At 43.0% G+C, this 13,511-nt stretch overlaps 1 protein-coding gene across 5 annotated transcripts in view; it reads left to right on the plus strand.

Annotated features, from left to right (window-relative positions):
* The window catches only part of PIGX (phosphatidylinositol glycan anchor biosynthesis class X), a 349,902-nt gene that overhangs the window by 87,609 nt on the left and 248,782 nt on the right, over nt 1–13,511 (plus strand). The gene's annotated exons all lie outside the window — the stretch shown is intronic.

Raw genomic sequence — 13,511 nt, forward strand, 5'->3', positions numbered from 1 at the left:
CTTTTATTGAAAACGCCCGTCTCTCTTTTCTCTGCACTCTGGTGAAACTAAGTATGCACGATTGACTGAGTAAAATAGCAGTCTATTGTTTTCACACGACTCTAGAGATACACTCTTATTCTGAGGGAGCAAAGTTGTCATGTTTTATGGTTGTCAGAAACTAATCCCTTCTTGTCTAATCAGGAAAGTTAACTCCTTGAACATTCGAGAAAGTTTCTAGTGACCTCTGAGCTAGCTGGCAAAACTAATTAAGTCTAATATAGTCAGTAGAGACCTAGTCGACCTCAGTCATACGTCTACACTGCCGTTTATATTATTTCAATGCGCCGAGCCTATTGGGAATATAGGAACTACACTACATGGCGCCCAACGTTTGGTAAGGCGATAATCTAACGCAAGACACTAGAGTAACTCATTCGTGCTTTTTCACACAGAACCCCTTTTTTTCCCGTAAATACTCCAAAAGACGTCTGGAGTGGGTAAAAGGTTAAAATCCGCCTGAACTTAGTAGGAAGAGATTCCTATGTATAGTTTTTGGTTTAGTCAACGTTGAAGGATACAGTGTTCCAAAATATTGTGCACCTAATCTTTGTTTCCTTGAAACTTGATCTGCAACAAAAAACTTTGTCAGTAAATGACAGAGGTATTCTATTCATGGATACATTTTTCAGCAGCACATGCTATGACACACGACTTCCACTATTACAAAATAGAAGAACCTCCGGATGAATACACTCCTTTCGAGGAGGTTGAAATCCCATTAAATTACCAAAAGCACCTGCTCTGGTTTAAAGGCGCCCTAAAACATAAAAATCACATCACCAGGCTCGGTCCACTAGGTAGACCAGGAGCAACGTGGCCGGTTCTAGCCAGCTACACACCTCACCCAGACATTGATAAAATGTCAGGCCAGGAACTTTTAGCTCAGCTAAAAATACTAATCAAAATACATAGACAATTGGTCCAATATGTAATGCGGACTTCAACAGTCCAACCAGCAATTAACATTCCACAGCTGACCCCTCATCAGGGGAACACAAACAAAATTACACCACAGAACATACAATCATGTCTTGGTGAAACACCCGCAAAACGGGAACAAATTCCATTCTGGCTAGCACAAAAAATCACTGAAATAGAGGCAGTATTTCCTGATACTACACCTACTGAGAAACACAGAATTCTGACTATCTGTCTTCCAATGGGGATCGCACCACATGTGGAGGACTGTGACACTTGGGGCACAGTCTTTGCTTCCATTTAGACAAAAACACATGGTGTTCCGTCTATGGGGGAAATACCAGATGTGCTAAAACAGATTCAAAATGAATACGGTCCAGAACCTGCTTTAACTCTGGGTATGAAATTACTGAAAGACTTCAAGCAGGTCTCGGCTATATTATTAGCCAACATAAAAGGAGAAGCAGCATCTGTGGCGATCCGCCAGAAATTGAAAGAAACAGATATAGCAGAACAACCTTTTGAAGTTGCCAGAATCATAGAAAAATCCTATGAAGAACTAGGAAGAGATAGTTTGGGTAGGAACCAGTAAAACCCCAACTAACTGAAAATCCTGAAAAAACTTTTATTAAAAATAATCTAAATACTCTAAAAAAGAGTTGGGATGGTAATAAACAATCCACTCCCAAAGAAAAACGATTCCAGTCCAGAGGAAGGTCTCCTCAACGGAGAGAAAGATCTCCAGAGCAAGGAAACAAGTCTCCCCAGAGGGAGCCCTCTGAGAAAAGATATAACCTTAGAAATAGGGATAATCTGAAAAAACCCGATAGATATCAAGATATTGATACACGTCCCTCTCGATCTTTTCAGACTTCCTCACAGAAATCGGAAAGAAGAGGACGGTCAGAACACAAGGAAGAGCACGTCAAGTCCAAAGACAAAGAACCTGCTCATCAAAGTAAAAAATTACAATTTCCAAGAAGGAAGGTAGCCAGTATTAAAATAATTAAACATGCCGAGGATACTGAGGACACAACTGAAAAACGGAGAGTGGGCCCAGACAATGCTAGACAGCGCAGCAGAAGTGACCATAGCTCGCAAGATCCTGATTAATCTTCTGGAGACAGTGGACACGAATGAATACATTCAGGTGGAAACTGCAGATACCAGAGTTAGAAAACCTCATAAAATATACGAAATAACACTGCGTATAGAGGGGGACAAGACTAGGAAAGTAAGGGGTCTCTTTTGGGATAACCTTTCGAAAGGCTATGACATCCTTTTAGCTGAAAAAGACTGGCCACCAGAGTTTGTCAGGGAGTACCCTCATGGCGAAGAAATGATTATGCCTGCCTTCTCAAATCATATTTCAATTCATAAAAAATCCTATATGCAAGAAAATGGGCAGTGGCCCAAGCTCCTGCATTATATAAAAATCATGTAGGATGGGATGAGGACTCTCCTCCTCACAAAATCCAGTTAAAATGTCAACCTACTGCACAAACAGTACCCAGTTAAACAAGAAGCTAAAAAGCAAGTCAGGGAGATCTTAGATCAACTTGAATACCAGGGGGTGATTGAAACATGCACCTCACAAATGAACAATCCTTTGTTTCCTGTCTCCAAGCCAGACGATTCATATCGTCTAGTTTTGGACTACAGACACTTAAACTCCTGTTGCAAAACATTTGCAGTACAAAACTCACACAGTGCAGCACCAAAGACTAACATCGTGCGCAAAAAATATAAAACGACATCTCTAATGGATTCTTTTGTCTAAACATTGCCCCTGAAAGCAGGTATTTGACCGCGTTCTCAATAATGGGGTCACAAAAAAAACTTCTGTCGACTCCCACAGGGATTCAAGAATAGCCCAGGATTATTCTTAGCAAGAGTAACAGAGTTACTACAAATATATGATGATGAAGCATTGTCTTATGTCGATGACATCTATCTCACAGATGATGACCTGGATACTCACTTGAAAAGAGTGAACACCATAATACTTGGTTTCGCAGCTGAGGGTTACAAATTCAACTTTAAAAAGTCACGAATTGCCCATCTAACTGTCCTATTTTTAGGATATGAATTATCAAGTGAAGGCAAAAGCCTAGCAGACAACTTCTTAGAGAAGTGTGCTGTACTCCAAGCACCTAAAACGCTGAAGAACTTACAATCAATACTAGGTTTCCTGAATTTCGGAAGAACATACATTCTAAATTATGCAGAGAGGGTTAAACCTCTCTATGAATTAATAAAACCTGATTTTAAACCAATAAATTGGACTCAGAAACACACAGAAATTTTAAGATCATTGCAAACAGACGTTAGCTAAAACAAAATTGCAAACACGCGGAAACGTACGCAACCTTGTAATCCGAGTCATCCCAGGAAGATGCGGATTCACGTACCTAACATCTAATTAGGGAGAAACGGTACCAATAACTTACAAATCACACTTGTACACACAAGCTGAAATGAAATTCAGTTCTACTGAAAAAATTCTAATAGCGGTTCAAACTGCTGTAGCAAAAGAAAGAGCCCAAGCCCAAGGCAGAAGGATCACTGTTTTAACAGCAGAATCATCCCTTGAGGCATTAACAAGCCCACGCAATTTGACTACCGTGGAATTAGATCCAAAATGGATACAATGGGAAAATTCTCTTGCTGCAGAAGACGTGAAATACTATTTTGACCCGAAAATAAAAAAAACTAGAAAATCTACAATATGAAGAAGAATATCCTCTGCCAATCGAAATTCTGCCTCTCGAACAATACAAATGTGTAATCTACATGGACAGATTTGCACAACACTACGATGTAGAGAAAAAATCCTACAATGCAGCGTGCGCGATTGTTAAAGGTCGCTGGCGCTTGGGTAAATTCAGACCATTAATTACCAAAACTGAATCACTCAGAAACTGCTCAACTCAGCGAGCTGAAATAAGATCTTTAAAGATGGCGCTTGAAAATGCCGATCGCGAAATCCCCACACTAATAGTGTGCGATTCGCATTACTGCGTCAAGTCTTACAATAATGAATTGCAGAACTGGGTTCAAAACGATTACAAAGATGACACAGGTGCCACAATAAAGCATAAAAAGCTTTGGGATCAAGTGGTTCTTTTACAGAAAGAACTACAAAAGACTCACGTGATACATACACTGAGTCATCAACGTGATGGCGTTCACGTTGCAGGAAATTCATTGGCTCACAGAGCCACAGCGGAAGCAGCTCAAACGGCTTCCGTAGCCACAAAAAAGCGTTCAGAAAAATACATAGACGGGGAAACAATGCTGGTGGTAAAAACGTCTGTGCAAGGCGACTGTGCAGCATTACCTGTGAACTTTCCACTCAATTATACATACATAATTGATGCAAACTCCATTCCTTTTGCTCAAATCCCTGGAGTGGGGGATAGAGTAATTCCAAACACGAGCAGGAGAGTCTTTTTAATAGCAGACGCACACATGGGATTGGGTCTAAGGCACCGAGAGATCAAGGAATCTTTGAAAGAATTACAATCAGAATACTGGTGGCCGGGGATGAGCCTGCAACATTACAAATTTGCAATGGGCTGTCCAAACTGCAACAGAGATCGCAGTAGCGAACCGACCGGAGTAATGCCAGGACCTTTCTTTTAGGATGCATAAGGCTATCTATACACAAAATACATCCCATTAATGTTGAAGACTAGATTCACTTAAAATGTAGACACCAGCGCTCGGCTGACGCCAGAACTGTTATAAAAGATTTGCGAGTCTTTATCGGCACATACGCAATTGGCATGCTACATTCTGACCAGGGTCCTGCATTTAGCTCTAGGGCTTACAAAGAGGCCATGGCCAGCATGGGCATTGCATTGCGGTACTCTTGTCCCTTCCATCCTGAGGGAAATGCGGTAGTGGAAAGAAAAAACCGGGACATAAAGCAATCTATAACGGCGAGGGTATTAGGTTCGGGTGCTGGGTGGGTCCAACATTTAACAAGTGTCCAACATAGTCTTAATAATCTGCCAAGAAATTCTCTAAAAGGTCTCAGTCCGTACGAACTATTGTTCGGTACTAGAATGCATATTTAGGACCTTGATAGTCGCCACTTCAGTGGTAGAAGAAAAATGCTTTGATATCAAAGACCGTTTGGCTGTTTTACAGGACTCAAATGAAACAAGACGAAACCTGAGCAACATAAAGTTAAAACAACAGCCAACAGCCACTGAAGAAAAACCACCTGTCCCAGCAAGACCTGTCTGGATTCCAAAGATTGGGGATCTGGTCAGAGAGAAGATCGCAGTGAAGAAGGAATTTGGGCCTTCTTACAGAAAAGCAGTACCTGTTTTAGCTGTCAGCGGAACAAGATCAGTAGTACTACCGCCCCTTGCTGGTAAAAAGGAGAACCGAGTTGTATCCGTCGACCTGGTAAAACCACAATCATGTGGCCAATAATAAGTAGTAGGCCCAGTAGACTCCCAAGAAATAGCAGAATACCAAAATTTGCTACAATACAAGAGGTTCAAACTGAGAGACTAATCACATTTGATCAACCTGCATTGAATAAAAAAGGACTATGCAACAATGCCATGGAACTTGTGCCTCTTGAAACCCAAATTGCAACAGTTCGTCAAGAAACACCAGTCTACAACGATGTAGCCTCAGACTATGTTAATGAAACAAAGAAAAATCCAAAAGCAAATGAAAATCCGGAAGCAATTCCAACAATTGGCAGAACTGCATCTGGCTACTTCATCAATTTCGATGACTTTTCTGAAGATTCAAACGAACATGAAGAAACGCCAGCAACAAAAACTTTCAAAGAAAAAGTAGCAGAACTCTTTCATCAACTCAAAGAAACCTATCTGATTTCTCCATGTATTGAATTTTGGATTGTTAGGTGTACTTTTCCTCCTGCTTTGAAGGAAAATACAGTACAATGGACACAGCAAGTCAGAACATCAACTTGGTCCTTAAACCTCACAAGTCATCTCACATCGAGAAAAGAGAACTATCATCAGTGCACGTCACAGCCAATCCTATACCCAGCGGGGTAGCATGGGACAGAACTGGTTTTGACATTTTTGGCCCGATTGAGCTCTTGAAATATCTACACCAGTTTAAGGTTTCATTAAGTGGCTTTGTAAAACCAAGTACTTTCTCTGATGATTGGGACTTTGAAAATATAAATAATATGATGTCAGATTTAGTAATGTCAGCAAAATTTACAGAACACGATTACTTACAGGGTTCATCAAATTATGAAGAATTGTACTGTTATAATCACTTTGGCCATCACTATTTGCATAAATCTGCACAGCCTAGAAATGTTTTTAATTACAACCAATGGGAACATTGTGCAACTCCGCCTAAAAGCAGCTCAAAAACATTCTATGAGAAATTCCCATACTTCTCAGGGTTTAACACAAGTGATGCAGAAACGTTTTATTTTAAAATGTTAAATAAGACAGGAATGAAAACAATGCTGACAAATACTAAATTGATCTATTCTGAAACATTTTATGAAACAATTATTACATTTGGTTTTGAATTCTGGAAAAACAACATTGAAACAAAAACCATCTGGGGTACAAAAGAATGGCAGGTCCAAGGTCTAGAAGCATTATTTAGAGCCTGCATGATCCCAGAACAATTAATATTCTTGAATGACACGATTCAACAGACTACCTGTTTTGGCCTAGCCAAAATTAAAGACTTAAACAAACCGTCTATTCCAAAGCCCATACCTGATAGTAATAGCACTACTGATATGGAGATAGACGTATCCCATATTTTATACCAAAACAGAACACATCCTGATTGGAAAAAATGGTTGATGTGGCCCACAGACACAAATAACTGTCAAGATAGATTCCTGAACAAAATACAGGGGTTCAAAATGACCAGGCCAGACCCAAGATACTCCCAGAGACAACATCCAGGGATAGTTACAACATACAGTGTAGGGAAACTATGCCTCGAATGGCTACAGAAATCCACACTGGCTGAAATTAAGCAAAACTTGACTTTACTTAAAGACGGTGCTGACTTGCATGATTTCATTCTGGGACCACGCAAACAGCGTCAAAAACGTTTCATAGTGGCCGGTATATACGCTGCGTACAACGAAGCTTGGAAAGTAATGCAAATTGAAACAGCAGAAAAAATACGAGAAATTATTCTTATTAATTTGGAAAAATCACTTTCTGTTGTGGACAATGGGTTAACGACTCTGTCCTCCAGAATATATTCACTGGACAGTATTGTATCATCTGCTATTGATATAATAGAGCAAGACTTACTAATGTTACAACATGGTCAGTCCCAATTACGTTCTATATTGTACAGCTTGGCTGGACGTTGCAAAATCTGCATTCAGGCTACGTGCCATGGCGTTTAATCAACGTAACGTCATTATTTTCTATCTTTAACCTTACTGATAAACAAATCAGTTTGGCACAAAAAGGAGCAGACTATACGATTCTGAGCATTGAAAAACTTGAGAGATTACCATTGACAATGTCAGAAAGACCTGTCATTGAATGGATAATACACGGAATAATCACAATTCCGATAACAACTTTCCAATTTAAATACTGCCAAGAATATATACCAGCAGGCCAGTATGAAAGGTTGGGTAAAGGGTACATCAAGTCAACATGGAAACTACCTTATACACACACATGTTACAGTGAAAAGAAAAAGAATGTATTTCTTAGTGGTAAAAATTGTAAACGATCACTAAGCGGTACACTTCTGTGTCAAGGCATTAACTTGCATGGGGCCTGCGAGGGGTCTTCGAATAACCTTTCATGTCACCTGCACGGCACTCCTGCAACACAGATAGAGCCATTCTTTAGACAACTCTCTAACTGGAGCTATATTCTAATAAATGACCACAGCTGTTGTGGCATGGTGCCAGGGAAAGCCTATCTCGTCCGCGTTAGTTCCATGGTCACTTGCTGTATGCAAGTATTGTATCCAAACAGCACACCAGATATGGAGGCGGCAATATGGCCTCGTTTGAATATCTCTTCTATTCGAATTGATACTTTAAGCAGAATGAAGTCTATTCTTTTACAGACGACTGTGCCCTTGACCTCGTCCAGAGAAACGTATGCTCTGCAAGTCGCAAGGACAACGGCAGAGATACATACCCTTTTATCAACAAATTTCCCCGTGCATTTCGTAGAAATGCTAAGCCAAATCCTAAATATGTCAGATACCAGTGGCATCGCACATGTATTTAAGACAATTTTTCGGGACTGTTAACACCCTTTGAAACAGTTCTGGGCATCTTCCCCAATTTTGTCCATTCTGTCTTTGGCGGCCTACCTCTACTTTTGGGACTCGTGGCAGGAATTTTATTTTTGATTCTTCTGCTCTGATATGGCAAGCCACGTCGCAGACAAGACTCCAGCAACGATGGAAGAAACGATCCTAGCAATACGCTACCGGGACCGCATAACTAAAGTCCTCGGATTAGCCTAAGAGTAAGTCCTAAGAGATCTGAATATGACCTGGTTTCTTTCATTCAGACCTATCTGGCAAAATGCATCTTACCTGTGCTTCGATGTATGCTATGCGGAGAAGTATGCGTGTTGGACGTCTGTCTTACACTACCATCAGCAGTACCAATGGATACAGATACCTTGCTAGGTCTGGTAACGACTCATGCATCGTGTTGTCCCCAGCGGCTACCTATTCTGATGACGGCATTCGTTGAGACTTCACCACTACGAGTATGTGGCAGTGGAGTACGAGATGAGAGCAGCATCACACAGGTACAACCTTCAGTGAGAATTGCTGATCCTGACATCGATGATCGCAATCATTCTCACGACTGCACTGTTGCAGCATTTTCAAACTTGGTCGAACTTTCACCTGATGCTGTAGACCAATTTTTTGCGAGTCTGTCTGAAATGATGTACCCTAATTCGATATTCCTGATTTATGCCCTTATGTGGTTATAATAAATAATATCCTTATAAAGGCATAAGAATCATATCCATATATAGTCGTAGCCCATGCAGTCCAAATTAAGCAAGGCTACTTCCCCAGGCTCCTAGAGAGTACAACAAGTTCTCTAAAAAACCCAAACCTCCAGCAACCTGGGAATTCCCCATGCTTTTGTTTTGATTTGTCCTAGAACTCCTGTGAGCACTGTAAGAACGGCCAGTTCTTAGTGACATCTTTATTGACGTCTTATGTCTAACCTTACGTCAAACCCGGCACCTTTCAGGTATAAATATACCAACGTTGCCTTAAGCAAACACACGGTGGTTTGGAGCAGAGCGGCTATCTACTTGCCCGAGAGCCCAGCTGATGCGAGAGCCCACGGAAGCCGCCCCTCCCTTTTGACGCACTGAGAGAGACGCTGTCTTTTCTCCTGCCGAGAAATCCAGCTCCGGTGTTTTCAGCCGCCCTTGCGGGTTGCTGGGATATCGAGTCCTGAGAGAGAGATACCAGACCTCCTGCTTTCTATTACCCAGGTACGGAGCTGACTAAACCCTTAAGTGAATTCTTGACTCAGATTCTTGGCAAAAACCAACTTAACTTAAACCGCTACTTAATTACTCCTTCCCACGTATTAGGCTTAGGTCAGGTACACCGGGATAGGCGTATTTAGAAGCACCAGTTGAGCACGTTAGTCAATGTATATATGTATGTATATATTTTATCCATTTTAAAGTATCATATGGCTAAGAAACCATATCAATGCTTTTACAGTATTATTTCATAATACTCCTTTTACTGTACGCACTTTACTTCATGTTAAGTATTGCAATTGTGGTAATTCATTTCTCTTGCATGAGAAAGAAGACTGCTCAATAAATAACACCTTTTATTGAAAACGCCCGTCTCTCTTTTCTCTGCACTCTGGTGAAACTAAGTATGCACGATTGACTGAGTAAAATAGCACTCTATTGTTTTCACACGACTCTAGAGATACACTCTTATTCTGAGGGAGCAAAGTTGTCATGTTTTATGGTTGTCAGAAACTAATCCCTTCTTGTCTAATCAGGACAGTTAACTCCTTCTTGAACATTCGAGAAAGTTTCTAGTGACCTCTGAGCTAGCTGGCAAAACTAATTAAGTCTAATATAGTCAGTAGAGAACTAGTCGACCTCAGTCCTACGTCTACACTGCTGTTTATATTATTCCAATGTGCAGAGCCTATTGGGAATATAGGAACTACACTACAGCACCTCACCGTTTGCTTTGTTGCAGTTCCCGCCGGAACTCGAGCCACAGAGATCGACAAGACCTAGCGTTCCTGCTTCCAACAGCCCGATCGACAGTCCCAGCGAATCTGAGACCCGTGGAGGCGACCTGAGGCGTGGGGCCGGCCATCTTGGAAAAAATATGAAGTGCTGACCGTGCAGCTCCCGAGGCTCCCTCGAAGCTGTGCATTGGGGTTTGAGAAGCCCCAGCCCGAGCAGCTTTTGCGCCGAAGCTCACCCCTCCACACTCATCGAGTGCTGCGTGGGGCCCTTTTGCATTTTCCTGCTCGACGCGTTGGTCCGGTCGCTTGCCCGTTGGCTAGTGGCCCCAGTACCGACGAACCTTTGAATTTGCTCTGCTAGTCTGGTTGCTCCAGACTGGCCCTCGCACCCCTGAAAAGGAGCACCCGCTCTGACCTTGCTGGTCCGAGTAAGAAGCGATCTTCGAATCCTGCATGGGTTGCATTTGCCAAGGCCTGTTAACTCCGATCCGAAAGCCAACACCGCCGACAGCGAGAGCCTTCGTGGGACAGCTTGTGATTCACTCCAGGACATCCTCAGTGCCCCAGAGTCCACGTGGCAGCGGAGACAAGCTTCACGACAACCACCTGATTGCGCCCGACATTGCCTGGTTCCTTCCTGGTCACTGGCTAGTGACCCAGACTCTGTCCCCTCTGCTTTCAGGTACTCTACATCTTCGATCCACCCTTGGATCACACCGGACTCTTCTCTTCTGGCCGCCTGCAGCATCTTCATCTCCAGGCTCCATAGATCTACACGACGAAACCCGACACGCTTTTGTACCTGTGCACCCGCTTTCTGTAGGTGAGGTAACTCTTGAACGCCGGTGCTCCTGTAGTGGTTTACACCTCTAGTGTCTAAGTCTAAAGTTTTGTCCTTCTAGTCCAGTCAGAAGTCTCCTAAAACTGTAACTCGATAACTTTTACGCACCATTGACTTTGCATTGGTGCATGCGTGTGCTTATAGCGCTGCACCCGATTCCCGCGGGCTACTCCCGTCCTAACTACTGTTAGTCCAGTGTAGTCCCAGCGATTCCCAAGGCCCTAGGCCTTACCACAGTTCGAAAGGTGATACTTATACCACTTTTTTGATATATGGTTTGAGTGGCCACCGGCCTCATCCATAATTGTGCAACTTTCATATGTTATACTGTGCTTTTGTTTAAACGCTTGTGCTTCTATACTCATAAAGAGTACAGGGGATTATTCTAAGAATAAATACATATATTTTTATAATATATAACTTGTGTGGTGTTCTTTCATTTGATATTACAGGATTGCATATGGTAAAACAGCTGGCTTCACATGTCCTCTTGAGTTAAGCCTTTAGGCTGCTTAGTCCATGCTACCTCTAGGATAGCTTGTCTTTAAGGTTGACTTACAACCATCACCATAAGGGATTGTTTGGACTGATATAAGGTGCCCCCAGAATTGGAGACATCATACACCAGGCCAACTTCTCACACTACTTTTAATGTATATCATGTTATTGGCTGTGTGACTATGTATCCTTGTGAGTATGGGTGTGTGAGGGGCTGTATGGGTGTATAAGTGGTTGTGTGAGTAGCTGTGTGGGTGGCTGTATTGGTGAGTGAGTGTGTATGTCAGTGGCTGTATGGGTAGGTGAGTGACAGTATAAGTGGCTGTACCAGTGTGTAAGTGGGTGTGTAGTGACTGTATAGGTGAGTGAGTGGCTGTCTGAATGGCTGTATGAGTGAGTGGCTGGTTGTAACTGGCTGTATGGGTGAGTGATTGGATTTGAGTGTAAGTGGCTGTATGGGGGAGTGAGTGGATGTTTGACTAGGTGTTTCGTTCAGTGACTTTGTGTGTGAGGGACTGTATTGGACAGTGAGTGTCTGTGTCAGTGGCTGTATGGGTGAGTACAGGGATGTGTGGGTGCTTGTATGGATGTGTGAATGGGTATGTAAGTGGTTGTGTGAGTCAGTGTATAAGGGCTTGTATGGTGAGTGAGTGGCTGTGTTGAGAGACTGATTGGGTGAGTGAGTGGGTGTGTGACTTTGTAGGTAAATAAGTGTGTGTGTGTATACCTGTATGGGTGAGTGTGTGGTTATGTGACTGGTTGTATGGGTGAGTCACTGGTTGTATGAGTGGCTGTATGGGTGAGTGAGTGGGTATGTGAGTGGCTCTGGAGTGAGTGGATGTGTGAGTACTGGTATAAGTCTATGAATGGGTATTTCAGTGGTTGTACGGGTGTGTGAGTAGGCACGGAAGGTGTTGTATGGGGGTGTGAGTAGGTGTTGGAGTGGTTCCGTGGATGATGCCATCAGTGATGTCTTTTGAGATGTCATCAGTGATGTCACTGACCATGTCATCAGTGATGTATTATGTGAAGTCATAAGCAGTGCATTTCACGGAGGTAAGTTATAGTTAGCTGTGGTAACTATAACTAAGCCTCCTGTTACCTCCAGTAAGTCCCACACAGCAGGATTGCTGAGTCTTGGAAGGCCATGCCGCCTTTCTCCAACACTCTGCAAATGTGCCTCTTGTTGCCCTACTAGTACCTCTCAGCAATCCCACTGTGAGGGGCTTACAGGCATAACAGGAGGTCTTGTTGTCCCCTAAGGACCCTCACCAGCCACAGGGACTTCATCCCCCAACCAGCAGCCCACCAAAAGGCCTGTTTGCAGAGTAGTAGAAAAAGGAGGCAGAACCTCCGGCGAGTTGCCAGCTTTTTTTTGTTTTTCTATTGACTTTCTTATGCTGTCTGACCTATACCCAGCGGGCAGGTTCATCACTGTGCAGGAGGCGTTTGGGGCATTTGGACCGGGCCATTTTGACAGTACACCATGATAGCAGCTACAGTGAGGGAGACCTGGTCCCCGTTCCCTCACGCCCCAGAGCCCACACAAACAATGGTCTCCATGCTCTTTCTCTCTTTATGGCAGTGGGTCACAAGTTCATCACACACTTTTATAGGGCACTCAGAATGGATAGGCAGGGGGCCCCAGTGAGGGTGGAGGAAACTAAACAGCACCTCAGTGATGACACCATCACGGCTCCGGGACGTCAGAAAATACAGGGCAGGGTTCGAGAGGCGTCAATCAATGCCAGATTCAAGTTGGTTCATTATAATTACAAATATTTGACATATCTTTCTCCAGAGTGGCTGCATAAGATCTACCTCAATAGGGACTCAGGCTGTGTGTGTTGTAGAGAAGGGTCTGCTGACTTTCTGCATGTGGTGTGTAACTGCCCGGTTAGCCCAAAGGTTTGGTAGGAGGTGCTGGCGCAGCTTAATAGGGCAGCGGGCTGGGCTGTCCAGTGCGCGATTAAACCCTGTCTGCTGGGATTGCTT

The sequence above is a fragment of the Lissotriton helveticus genome, chromosome 11, assembly GCF_964261635.1.
Source record: "Lissotriton helveticus chromosome 11, aLisHel1.1, whole genome shotgun sequence".
Lineage (NCBI taxonomy): Eukaryota > Metazoa > Chordata > Amphibia > Caudata > Salamandridae > Lissotriton > Lissotriton helveticus.